General features: G+C 39.5%; 1 long non-coding RNA gene across 1 annotated transcript; it reads left to right on the top strand.

The window, feature by feature from the left end:
- Positions 1-215: 215 nt before the first annotated feature.
- On the top strand, positions 216-1559 carry LOC149578373 (uncharacterized). The gene is made up of 2 exons (XR_016356156.1): positions 216-556; positions 1257-1559. It is a non-coding gene; the product is annotated as an uncharacterized LOC149578373 (long non-coding RNA).
- Positions 1560-12808: the final 11249 nt, after the last annotated feature.

Below are 12808 nucleotides of genomic sequence, written 5' to 3'. Positions count from 1 at the left end.
ATCATTGAACGGATAATTATGAAAGGATTTATGCACGATAGAAATGATGTATAAATGACGGGCACGGATAGGCGTCAAATAAGAAAAGGAAGTAAAGCGGCGTCAGCAACGAGGAAGCACAGTAATTAATGAGGGAGGAGAAGAGTGTTGATTGCACATCTCTTTACAGTTGTTTTTCATCGTTCGGACAGCATGCGTGCAGCGTACCCTTCAAAAAACATAACCTCTTTCGTTTAATTCTACTCATCTGACGTGTCTACTCATTTCCCCTCTGCAGGCCTTTGCCCCCTTTACCCCGCTCCCTCTCTCACTATATACATACAGAGCTAGCCTCTCCTTCACCTTCACCCACAGATGGGACATTCTATTCTGTTTGGCAGCCATGGAGATCATTTCATGCTTCACCTCCACACCTCCTTGTCAAAACACGTCTTCTGAAGCCTCTTGGCATTCTGTCCACCTCCATACCAGCAATGCCAATTTTATGGAGGCGGGCTGACATGCCAAGTAAGCTCTGGAAGACGTTCTTTTGATAAGTCCGTGTGGAAGATACAAGGTCAGTGTTGCTCTAGTTCTTAAATTTTAGATGAAATCTCTTGTGTTATCGATATGTGCTTTTGGTGTAATGGCAAAATCTATCTGTATTACTAATGAGAAAAATTTGCACTGACTTTGAAATTTCAAACATGTTTATATTTTAGGGTTAGACATTGGATCACTCACCTCTTCTTTTCAAATCTACTGCAACTCATTTGTTTTAGAGCAAAATCAAGATGATGAAACTAAGAGAATGAATGATATTCCTCCAGCGAGGTAGTATTAGTTGTGTAGACTATTTTTGGAATATGCACATGTATATAGAACCTAGGGTCTCGTTTTAAGAAATGAGAAAATGACTATTTTTAATCTGTATTTGAAATTCATCACGCAACTTATTATATCAACACATCTAATAAGAACTGTCTTTAAATTTTACTTTTATAAAGATCATGATGCCTCCTCCCTCCTATGTACACAAAGCTGATAAGTCTCAAAACTGCTTCTAGTCCACTATGCTTTGCCATCTACACCAAATGTTTGTCGCACTGAGTTTTAGAGGGAGGAAAAAGTAGGTTGGTTATTTCCTTTATTCGATACGTGACCCAAAAATCAAATCATCTTACAGTTACATATATGTTCACCTAATTAACAGTTTTTCAGCTAAGGATGAACGAGTTTCTCCACTATTATTATTATTTTGTTGTGTGTCACTGTAGTGATATGATGATTGGAGGTCAACGCAGCTGGACAGAGGTCATTTATGAGAACAGTTAAAAGACAGAGATACGATTGCATGAATTTGTAAGAGTAAAAGAGATGGAGAGAAGGAAGGTGTAGGGCCAAATTAAGTCTCTAGAGGCAACTGCCGTGCAAAGAGACTTTCAGCTTCTGAATTGTCATCCCAAATCATAAAACGCGGAGAGGTGGTACCATTGCAATGACCATTGTACTCACCCATTCCATTGCATGTAATAATTTGGAAAGGAGGAATTCCAAAATATATTAAGGATGATTTAGACTGCTTGCCTTTTAAATGTCAATGATTTTTTTTTCCGAAATGTATTAAAGATGTGCTTCTTAATCTTGTAAAATTCTTTTATTTTAAATGTATTAAAGATGCTATTCATAGACTATAACCTTTTAGACTGTTTGATTCAGAATTTTTTTCTTCTTATTTTGTTTCTGAAAAAGTAATCTCTTGTAGATTGTGATTACTTTTTAATATTTCTTATTATATAAACATTTTATTTCTTCTCTTGGAGGGGTATCATGTGATTGCAGCATTAGAGGGATAGGACATAATCTGTATTGTTGAACCATTGTAATGACTAAATATTTATTGCAGCTATTGTATTACATGCAATAATTTGTAAAATTCGATGTAAAAGTATTCACCTCATGAATCTTGATCATTTTTATTTTTTTGTTTTGGTTCTACTTTGCTGACCTGTCTTCTTTCAATGTTGATTTCGCTTTTGTTAGTTTTGCCTCAAGACTTCCTCTAGAAGAACAAAATTGCTTCATGTCACCATTGAAGTAGTTTATTAGTTAGTTGACAATTAGGGAAACCAAACTAGTTGGTTCAACATCAGTTTTGAGCAAGCTAGTCAATTTGAGAACAAGGCATCATAAGCAACATGAAACAATCAAAAGCATAGAGATGGAAGACCAGAAATCAATCACGTCAAAATAAGAATGTAAGAAGTCAATCTCAAGGGAGGATCAATGGATGGAGATTGACATCCCTTAGCGGTCAAGTCTATATTGACAATGAGTCAATCCTTGAAGGATCAAACCAAAATTGTACCCATATAGAGTAGATTGATATGAATTCTTATATTATATGATGTCAATTAAGTCTAAACAATTGGAAGTCTATAGTTTTGTTGAATCGGTCCATGTAGGATCATCCAGTGTTGCTATTGTCTTTTGAATTAAGCAAGACTTTGTTTCTTTGTTTCTTGGGTCCAATTTGAGATTTTTGTATCATTTAATGAATAATTTGTGTATTGTGTTGCCATTTATTCCTCACCAATTAGTCATGTCATGTTCCTTGTACATTCTCCACTCATTACATCATCATTCTCTCTTGAATTCATTGTCCTTTATGTGTTGAGAAAGGGTTTCCATCATTTAGTAGCAGAGTCTAAAGGTTTGGGAGGTTGAGGAAAAGATAGTATGCTGCCTAGAACAACAACTAGGCGAGGTGGTGGAATATGTTACATTTAGTTGAACATCATGTTGCAAAGTAGTATGGCATGAAGAGGGTATAAAGAAGAAGAGTGGAAAATAATGAGGACACTGACATAGAAGAAGAAGAAGATGAAGAAGAAGAAGAACCCCAAATCAAGGATGGAGCTATTACAAATCTAATTACAAAAGATGAGAGATTGATAAGAAAAATCATGATTGTTGGATCCAAGCTTGAAGTAGAAGTTTCTACATATTCTGGAAGCATCAATGGTGAAGAAGTTATTTATTGGATTAATGAGCTTGACAAATATTTTGAGTTTGAAGGAGTTGCAAAAAGAAAACAAAGTGCAATCTTCTTGTACAACATTGAAATGTCACAATGCAATGCAAAGGGATTATGTACAAGTAGAGAGAAAGAACATAGATAAAGTGAAGGATTAATTAATGAAATAGAATGTAAACTAAGTTAAAGTCCAAGTTCATTTCGATTGATTATAAAATCAATAATTTTAAAATATTAAAGTAGATTCTCAATAAATAAAAGAGATGTCAGTAAATACTACATTGGAGAATTTTAGAAGTTAGTGAGTAGAGTTGGTCATAGTGAAGAAGACATGGAAAAAGTGGTCATATATGTGAAAGGTTTGAATTTAATGTGCAATGTGAGATGATTCTAGCAACCCCTAGAAATCTTGAGGAGGCTTAATGAATTGGCCCTCAAGGAAGAGGAGAAGCTTATGAGAAAGCAAAGTCAACAAGAAAAAGGGAGAGGACAGGGTTATGGAGGAAAATGACAATATGTCAACATAAAGAACAACTACAACATCAAAATAATGGAACAACTAGTTCTATTTTACCAATCAATGGAAAAAGAGGAGGCTATTAGAATAGGGGTGGTCATACAAGTTGGATGTGTCGTAAATTTCTATAGGATGGAAGAACATGATGTTAGTTCTCAAAATTGTTGGTGGAATTCCTACAAGCCTTGCCTACTTGATGCTGGGAATCTCAACACAATCTTGGTTAACAAAGAAGGAATTAAATGAATGATAATAATTCAATTCTCCACACTTTAAGCTCTGCAAAACCTAGGTGGTTGTATCTAAATCATTGTTCCTTAAGGCAAGTTTAAAGACTAATAATGCAGACTTATAACTAATACTCTTGAGATGACAAGTATCTTCTCAAGGAGAAATCAAATTTGAGAGTTTTAAATACAAATAATGGTATAAAGCATAGTATGGATGTAGATGAATGAGATAAAGGATATCACCTTCCACAAAACTGTACTTTTTCTTGAAATAAACAAAGGACATCTCCTTATGACTTAGCGAAATGGGGAGTGGAGCATGTGGAGCGAGCGAGAAGGGGTTTCTAAATCAGCAGCTAGGCGGGAATGGGATTTTGAATCAGCAGCTAGGTGGGAATCGGGAGAACACTGGCACTGGGGGGCAATCTGCAGCTGCAGGGCAGGAATTGAAGGTGAATGATGCAGACGCCTCAAAGGATGGGGACCCACAGAAGTTGCTGCCTCACCCAGGTGAGAAGATTCCTCCCCTTCACTCAGGTGGTGGGCCGCCTGGGGCTTGGGGGCATTGGTCGAACCTATTTGGAGTCAAACCATCAGGTAAGTCGACATTCTCGAAAGTCATTGATAAATCAAACAAGGAGAAGGGTATCTTTGCTCTGGAAGTTCCTCGAGAAATTATAGACCACAATATCCTCAGTATGGTGAATACTCTGGTGGGTAAATTTATAGGGCCAAGGCCCAACATTGATGTTGTGAGGCTTTTTACCAGAAACAAATGAGATTTAAAGGGGCATGTAGAGGTGATAGCAATGGCTAAAGGTTTCATGACTTTTGAGTTTTCTTGCTCGGAAGACGTTTCCAGAATCCTGTGTGCAGGGAACTAGTCTCTGGGGAGATCTACTTTAATCTTGCAGAAATGGTCTTCCAATCTGGACTTGAATAATGATTTCCTATCCTAGGCTCTAGTTTGGATTAGAATCCCGAAATTGCCCATGGAATACTGGCACGAGGACGTCTTTGATGGCATTGCCAGGTCTTTTGGAGAGCTTTTTTCCATTGATCCTATAACGGTAGCTACGAAGAGACTTACCTATGCAAGGATATGTGTAGGAGTGACCGAAGGATAGGATATGCCTCAAGTTATAGAATTTCAATCTCGATTGGGAAGCAGAATACAAAAGATTGACTATGAAAGTGTACCTTTTGCGTGCTTCCATTGTAAGAAGGCAGACCACAAAGCTGGATTCTGCCCACTATTCAAAGGAAAGGGAATGGGGGGAAAGGCCCGCCCTCAAGGTGGGAAGAAAGCTGCTCATGTTCCCAAAAAGATTTGGAAGAAGAAAGAAATGCAAGTCAAGAAAAATGGAGAGGCTGAAGGAAAAGCTAATGATACTATTCCTGATCTCCAAGCTGAACCCCGAGACCTCCAGGTTGTAGTGGATACACTGGAAGGAGAAGGGAAAGAGACAACTAAGGACAAAACCAACCCTTCCCATATGAAGGAAACCAAGGATAAACTCAAAGAGGCAAGTATTATGGAGTCTCAAATCCTTGACAGTTCTGAGGAGGTTGATCCAAACCTTTCCTCTGTCTCGAACTCTATGGAGGAACAAAAGGAAGGGGAACCAATGTCTGAAAACTCCACAAACTTGGTTAGTAGGGAACCCCCTGTGATAGTGAATAGAATCTTAGAACGGTTGTTTGCTTCAACATCGAAACAACTAGCCAGGCTAGATGCTTTGTTTGATTTATGTAAAGAAGAAGAAGAGCCACCTTGGACAGAAGTCAGAAGAAGAAAGAAGAAGAATAGCCGGGACCCCTCTCTGCCTCTCCTGCTTCAACTAGAAGCAAGGCCAAGGAAGATCTTGATCATAAAACCAACCCGGTGGGAAGGAAAAACAAGAATGAAATCAGGAAGGAGGAAGCAAGAAGAAACATCATGGATGGAATGCAATGCACCATCCAGGAAGCCTGCTCATCAATTAAAGCATGAAGATCCTCTCATGGAATATTCGTGAACTCAATGGAATCCACAAGCAAGAAGTTGTAAGCAATATGACAAGGGATCAAAGGCCTGATATATTTCTTATTCAGGAAACAAAAATGAAGAAAGAAAATTTGGAAAATATTAGATTCAACAGCAACATGAATGGAATTTCCTCAAACTCAGAAGGAGCATCTGGAGGGCTGCTGCTATTATTCAATAATAGACATTTCAATATTGTGCCCGAGTATGATGAGGATAACATCCTCTTTTGTAGAGTTCAACATTTGCAAACTAATGATTGCTGGTTCTTAGTAAACATTTATGCTCCCAACAACAAGGGAGATAGAAAAAATTATTGGGTCAAAGTTGGAAAGTTGGTGCAAGCCAGTGACATTAAGAAAGGCATAATCCTAGGAGACTTCAACTCTCCACTGGAGGACAAGGAGAAGATGGGAGGATTGCCCCCGATTTGGGAAAGTAAGCAAGATCTTTCCTATTTCATCAATGACCTGGCCCTAATGGATTTGGAGCTCTCAGGGGGTACCTTTACCTGGTCTAACAAGAGAGCTGGTCAGGACTACATTTAGGTCAGATTGGACAGAGTTTTAATCTCCCCAGATTGGTTGCACTCTTTTAGCTGTAGATTATCTCTGCTTCCTAGAGTTGGTTCTGACCACTCCCCCATTTCTCTTGCGGTGTCCCCTCTTGAGCCCAGGAGAAATTGCCCTTTTAGGTTCGAGAAAATGTGGACTACTCACCTCGACCTATTGGATAATGTCAAAAGATGGTGGGGGATTGGTGTTGATGGCTTAGCCATGTTCAAAGTCACCAGAAAGCTCAGCAATGTGAAGAGAATGGTAAAAATTTGGAACAAGTCTGATTTTGGTCATATTTTCCATGACAAGGAGGAGTTGTTAGACAATCTATCTGTTATCCAAGATAGTATACAGAAGGAAGGATATAATGAGAGTAACAGGGAGGCTGAGCTGTTGATCTTGTCAGATCTTCATAACATCATCAACAGGGAGGAAAAGTTCTGGAGGCAAAAATCTCGAATCTCATGGCTTAAGGATGGAGATCAAAACACGAAGTTCTTTCATCTCTCCACCCTAAAACATAAGGCTAACAACAGGATCTCTGGAATTAGGAAGGGGCGGGTGTTGTTATCTGAAGATCTAGATATCTCGGCTGAAGTGCTCTCCTTCTTCTCTTCTCTTCTCTCCGAGGACCCCCTGCTTTCCAAGGAGGACCAAGAGGATATCATCTCTTGTATTCCTTAGATTATTCAACCCCACCAAAATAAACTTCTCTATGCTATTCCTAATGCTTTGGAAGTTAGAGAGGCCCTTTTCTCCCTACTTGGTGACAAATTTCCTGGTCTGGACGGGTTTCCCACCTTTTTCTTCCAAATGTACTGGCCGATGGTCATGGGGGATGTGGTTAAGGCAGTTCAAGAGTTCTTCGGAGCTAGAAGTATTCTTAATGAGATAAATTCTTCCTTCTTGGTTCTCATCCCTAAATCTCCAGGGGCTGACTCTTTCGACAAGTTCAGGCCTATCAGTTTATGCAACTCTCTCTACAAGATCATCTCTAAAGTTCTCACTTCCAGAATGCTTAAAATCTTGCATCTGATCATATTGCAGCAATAGTTTGGCTTTGTTCTTGGGAGACAAATCTTGGACTCGGTGCTGATGGTTCATGAGGTTATTCATTCTTTAGAAGCTTCCAAGTGGGAAGGTATGTTGCTCAAACTAGATCTTTCAAAAGCCTATGATCGGGTGGACTGGTCCTTTCTTGGGAAGGTCATTCAGGCCTTTGGTTTTGACAATAAAGTGTGTAAACTCATTTCTCAATTGGTGTCTACCTCCTCTCTTGCTGTTCTGATTAATGGAGCCTCCTCTAATTTCTTTAAACCTTCTAGAGGTCTCAGGCAGGGAGACCCCCTCTCTCCTATCCTCTTCATTATTTTAGTTGAATGCATTGGGATGCTTATTGAATGTAAAAAGTCTGAAGGAAGTCTTAAAGGGATTAAGCCTTCTTCGAGAAATGTCTCCTTCACTCATCAACAATTTGTGGACGACACTATAATGGGGGGGGAAGCTTCTGTGAAAGAAGCTAAGACTTTGAAAGAGGCTCTTGATACTTACTCCAGAGGGACTGGACAGTTGATTAACTGGAACAAAAGCTTGACCTTCTTTGTTAACACCCCTGAAGTTAGACAAAGGAAAATTTCTAGAATTCTTGGTTGTGGGGTGGGCTCTCTCCCTTCATCCTATCTACGGCTCCTCTCCCCCTGACTCTTTTTGGAATGACATTCTAGACAGATTCAACAAGAAGATGGTTGGATGGAAAGGTGCCTCTCTCAACCAGGCTAGGAAATGTTTACTGGTCAAATCCACTCTTTAGAACCTTGCCATTTATGCTCTGAGCCTTTTTGGAATTCCTGTGAAATTTGCAGAGAAAATGGAGAAAATCCAAAGAGACTTTCTATGGACCAGACTTGAAGGAAAGAAAAGGTACCCTCTTGTTTCCTAGGAGAAGGTCTGCCTCCCCAGAAGGTATGGTGGTCTGGGCATCAGAAAGCTTACCCATCTCATTAAGGTACTTCTTGCTAAACAAATCTGGTGAATCTTCAATAACACTGGTGAATGGAGAGACATTCTGGAAAATAAATATGTCAGAAGACCCTCTCTTCATTTTACTTTATTCAATGAGGACATCCCTAAAGGGTCAACTATTTGGAATGGTATCCTGAAGGCCAGGGCCTTGGCTAAAGCAAGGGTCTCTTGGAAACTAGGCAATGGGGAGGATATTCAGTTTTGGTCTGATAGGTGGTTATGTCAAGACCCACTTTCTAACAACCCAGTATTTGAGAGATGGGTGCAAGAATGCACGAAGCTATATGGGTTTAAAGTAAGAAATTATAGGGTTGGTCAGGAATGGAGAGACCTTTCCCTCATTTCCAAGGATTTGAAACCAATAGTGACTATGCTTAACTCTTCGATCCCTAGTAATAATAAGGATGAGCTGGTCTGGAGGGATAATCCCAATGGAAGTTATTCTGTTGCTTCTGGCTACAACTCTCTCTGGGGTTTAAAGGAGAAACCCCCTTGGGCAGATGCCTGGCTCACGGGCCCCACTCCAAAGATCAACATATTTTATTGGTTGTCCCTTCAGAGCAAAATCCTAATGCAAGATAATCTCATTAAGAGAGGCCATGTTATGCCCAGCAGATGTCCGCTCTATAAAAAATAGTCTGAGTCGGGAAATCATATCTTCATTCAATGTGACTTTGCTAGGGAGGTGTGGAGTTCTCTTAATTAGGAAATGGAGATTCTCTAGTGCTGGCCAGATAACCTTATCAACTTTTTCAGTCATTGGAAAAGCCTTTGTAAAATTGCAGGTTGGCAGGATAATTATGCCTAGTTTTTGCCTCACTTCTGCTGGAGCATCTGGAAGGAAAGGAACAATAGAATTTTCAGGGACAGAGAGGAGCCGACAATAATTATGGGAAGGAAGATTTTGAAAAACATAAAAGAAAACCTTCAAGTGATGAAGGAGGGGGAAGTTGATATAGGGGACAAGAAGACGGTTAAAGAAAAAGACAGGATGCCAGATGGATTCTACCCCCGGAAGGATGGTCAAAAGCCAACTTCGATGGCGCTTCTAAGGGAAACCCTGGCCCCTTTGGAAGCAGTGGAATTATAAGAAATAGTTTTGGGGAGGGGATTGCGGCCTTTGCTCTCCTGCTTGGAACCCAAACCAACCATTTGGCCAAAGCCAGAGCCGCATGCAGTGTGGTAAAGCTGGCATTTCCAAGCTTTAGCTTGAAGGGGACTCCAAAAACATAATTAACAATATTAATGGAATCTTCCCCCCCCTCGTGGTCAATTTCAAATATAATTGATGAGACACGTGCCGCCCTCACAAACTTTGAGAAGGTCCACGTCAGTCATGCGTTTAGAGAGGCAAACCCAGTTGCTGACTGGTTCGCTAACAAAGGGGTGGGAGCAGACAAACAGATGACCTGGCATTCCGAAAAATATTTTCCGATGGAGGCTAAGTCACTAATCGAGCTGGAGAAAATCCATGGAAGTATGGGTCAATCTAACTGTTATAATGTTTAATAAAGAAAGATTGGATGTTGGCATGAGCCATAATAAGTTTCTTGGTTTTCCTAATCTCAAGGGATTTTTTTCGTCATTTCAACACGTTTGGAGGATCGTTATCATTTTCACTTGCTATTGTATTAGAGAGGCGAATGATCAGGAACCCAATAATAGAAACAGAGCCAAAATCTTGGTTGGAAAAAATTTGCAGAGATTGGGGCTCATGAGAATAGTTGAAGAAAAAATGGATGTCATGACTGGAGAAAGGAGCAGAAAGGAGCTGATGGGTGAAGTGGAGAAGTGGAAGAATATGGGAAAAGTCTAGAAAAAATTGGAAAAGGGCAGGGTTGCGAATTTTTTCGAGAAACTCCATGGTTTTGACCCTGAAGTCACCAACAACATGGTGAACTTGTGGAACAATGGCAAGGTCAAGGTGAATGGGGTTTCTTTCCAAATCACAGAGGAGGTGGTTGCAGAGGTCACTGGTATCCCTATGGAGGGTTTCAAATTCTACAGGGACAAGAAACTTTCATCCAATGCAGTCAAGGAGTTCATGAAAAATTCTGCAGAGATGAACAAAGCTGGAAAAGAAAGAGTCTTTCTATGTGACAGATACTATAAAGAAGTTTTGGAGGTATGTTTTATATGCCCTCATTGATTATGTTACCCTAGACCCTAGGTTTGATCGGGTTAGAACTCACCATTTTGTGATTTTAAATCATTTTTGCCATAAGAGTAGAATTTCCATTCCCTTTTACCTTCTCACTTCTATGAACAAGGCAATCTCTAGTTTCAAGAAGAAAGCCACTATTAACCCTGCTTTGCATGAGGGATTATTGCTCCTCATCCATGAGCATTTCAAAGCTCAGTCTATTTGCAATAACCCTCCTCAAGTTGAGGATGTTGACAAAGGCAGCTCCAGCTTTTCTTCAGACTCTGATGACATTGAGAGCATTAGCTCGGAGGAGGAGAATGTTACCTCAGGAAAGAAGGAAAAAGGTCAAGATAGGAAATAGTCCACAGCTACAACTCCTAGTAGGAAAAGCCCTAGGGATCATGGCAAAGCTCAAGCAAAAGAGAGTTATGCTGACGAGGAGGAGGAAATGGATATGGAAGATTCTGACAATGTGTTGGAGGAGGAGTTGGAAGAGGAGAAACCTGGGAAAAAATGGAAGAGGGAGGTAGTGAGAGTTGAGGAGACTAGAAATCAGAGGACAGATGCTATTCCTCTTCCCCTCTCCCCTGTCTAGTCTCAGCCTCCTTCGGAGGAAAAAGTGAATGTCATCATTGGTGAGAACGAGGGGGAAGTGTAGGTCAATAATAGAAGAAAGGCCTGGAAAAATTTCAATGTGAGGAATGCTACTATGGGGATTTTTAGGGAAGTTATGAACCCTCAGATCTTGGTGGACAACCTGGAGGAGCTTAGGCTCAATGAGCTCATAGACCCAGCTATCCTGGCCATTTCAGACAACGCAAGGGAGACTGGAATGAACCTTCTGAATAATGCCCATAGTAGTATGATTGACAACTTCAGATCAATCAAATGGCTCTTCCATGAGCTGGAAGGAAGTTAGAGAAAGGGTATCCCAGATGGAAAGTACTAAGAATAAGACAAGTATTGACAGCTAGGAGGACCAGGATAACAGAGAAAGCTTAAATAAAAGGAGATTTAGAAATCTTGAAAACTACAACCATAACCTGGCAAGTCAGATGATTCCTCTCCTGAGTTCGATGAATGACAACATCCAATCCCTTGCTGGTAAACTTAAGGACAGGGGCTTCCTAGTGGAGGAGGGAGGACAGAATAGGGATAAGGCCAGGCCGAATGATGACAAGGCCACAATCAGTATGTTCACTAGTATGGATTAGGGCATGGAGAAGGTCCAAGATCAAATGGCAAAGGAGCAACAAAAGATAGTCGAGGAAGCTCAGACTATGTAGGAAATGGAGAAGATAACTGAAGACTAGTTTTCTTGTCTTTTGTATTTTCATCTTTCTGGCTTTTGGCTTTTGGACAGACTTTCTGTAGTCTATTTTAGTTTGTTTGTTTTCTGGCCTTTCTGTGGGCCTTTTTTTTGGGCTGGGCCTTCGGGCTTTTTTCAGCTGTTGGACCTCTGTTTTGGCTGGGCTTCTTTTGCTTATTATCAACCTTATTTTTTGTAAAACTTATGGGTTTTAGGATCCCTTAAAACTTGTTTATCTTATCAAATACAAAGGATCAGTCCTTATCCATTGGGAGAATAGAGTCACTTGCAATATTTACTTCAAATATCAAATTGTTTGAAGACGTGTACTACCATCAATTGCTAGATAGAGAACTTAGAGTCATGGAACCCTGGTTAATTAAATTTAACTTCAAAAATGAAGATTAATTACGTAAAACATTCACATGCATATGAGTTTTTTCTCATTTAGGGTGTATCCCAATTTCAATATGTAAAAAACAATATGAATCCAAAAGGACAATTTACAAAAATCAATATTGAAGATCAATTCTCAACCTATGGAGCAAAAATAAGGTATTTTATTGATTCCAAAAAAAAAGTACAATTTGTCTCTGTATAACACCCCGCCAAGGGATCTAAAAGAATTAACCTAAAGTTTTACTAAGTTTGCTAAACATTTTTTTTATAAAATGGTAAGAAGGATAGATCATTCACATCAAACACATAGTAGTGGAAGTAATGATATACAATCAACTAAAAACATACATAACAAGTTACATTCCTTAAGGATCTCAAGACATTGAGTCACATTTATATTTAATTAATTCTAAGTCTAAAAACTATCACATCCACATGAAAGAATAATTATAAAGTCCAATGTCCATTTAATATACATTTGTTCTGAATGCCTCTTGGCAAATTAATTTAGAATGCTCATTCATCCACTGTACATGTTATAGGGTATGAAAGGCTTAAAAGAATATTCATATGTAAAAGTATAAAT

The sequence above is a fragment of the Cupressus sempervirens genome, chromosome 1 (genome assembly GCF_028749045.1).
Source record: "Cupressus sempervirens isolate cs-2001-9-10 chromosome 1, ASM2874904v1, whole genome shotgun sequence".
Taxonomy (NCBI): domain Eukaryota; kingdom Viridiplantae; phylum Streptophyta; class Pinopsida; order Cupressales; family Cupressaceae; genus Cupressus; species Cupressus sempervirens.
Note: the sequence above shows the minus strand (reverse complement) of the source record. Positions and strands in the feature narration are given on the sequence as shown.